This window comes from Macaca nemestrina, chromosome 1 (genome assembly GCF_043159975.1).
Source record: "Macaca nemestrina isolate mMacNem1 chromosome 1, mMacNem.hap1, whole genome shotgun sequence".
Lineage (NCBI taxonomy): Eukaryota > Metazoa > Chordata > Mammalia > Primates > Cercopithecidae > Macaca > Macaca nemestrina.
The window spans coordinates 208,251,214-208,252,113 of NC_092125.1; positions in this window are offsets into that span (position 1 = coordinate 208,251,214).

Consider the following 900-nt stretch of genomic DNA (forward strand, 5'->3'; position numbering starts at 1 on the left):
CGGGGCTGCAGTGAGCTGAGATCGTGCCACTGCACTCCAGCCTGGGCGACAGAGAGACTCTGTCTCAAAAAAAATTTTTTTTATATATATACAATATGTAAAAATTACATATAATATACATATATTCCATCTATGTAGATTGTGGTTAGGGACAGAAGGATGGGTGGGGTGCCAGAATTTTTGCATTTCCAAGGGGTTTTCTGAATTCACAAAGTGCTTTCACAAACTTCATTTGATCCTCTTTTAAAATCCAAGGCACAGTAAACAGTGAAAGCAGGACTGAAAGCTAGTTTTGGACCCCAAATTTTAACCTTTTCAAAATCCTCTTCCATGTGGCTTCGTAGTTACGCTTACATTAAAAAAAAAAAAAAAATTACCAAAGTTGTTCGCACACTCGAGTGTCTAGTAACCACTTAGGGCGAGGACCCCTGGTCTGGAGTCTACGGGCCTGATCTCGTATCAGCCGCTTCCTTCTTGGGGTGATCGCGAAGATTCAGCGATGACACGAACAAATTCCTAAGCCCGGGGTAGTTATTGTATTTACTGTAAGAAGTTTTCAATGCAGCAAAAAGAAAATGTACGTTTCTGAGGCTGTGGAGAACCGTTCACACAGCAGTTTCCGAAATCCGCTCTTGAATGAACAGATCAGAAAGAAAACGCACTCCTCGGCGCAGGGAAAGGCGCCGCAAGCACTCAAGGACGGGCGGCGAAGGTTAGTGAGTGGGCGGGGCACAGCAAAGGGAGCGGGCCTTGCCGGGGGCGGGGGCCTTGCCGGGGGCGGGGGCCTTGCCGGGGGCGGGGGCCTTGCCGGGGGCGGGGGCCTTGCCGGGGGCGGGGGCCTTGCCGGGGGCGGGGGCCTTGCGGGGGCGGAGCTGACGCTCGGGGCAGTCGCGACGTAGC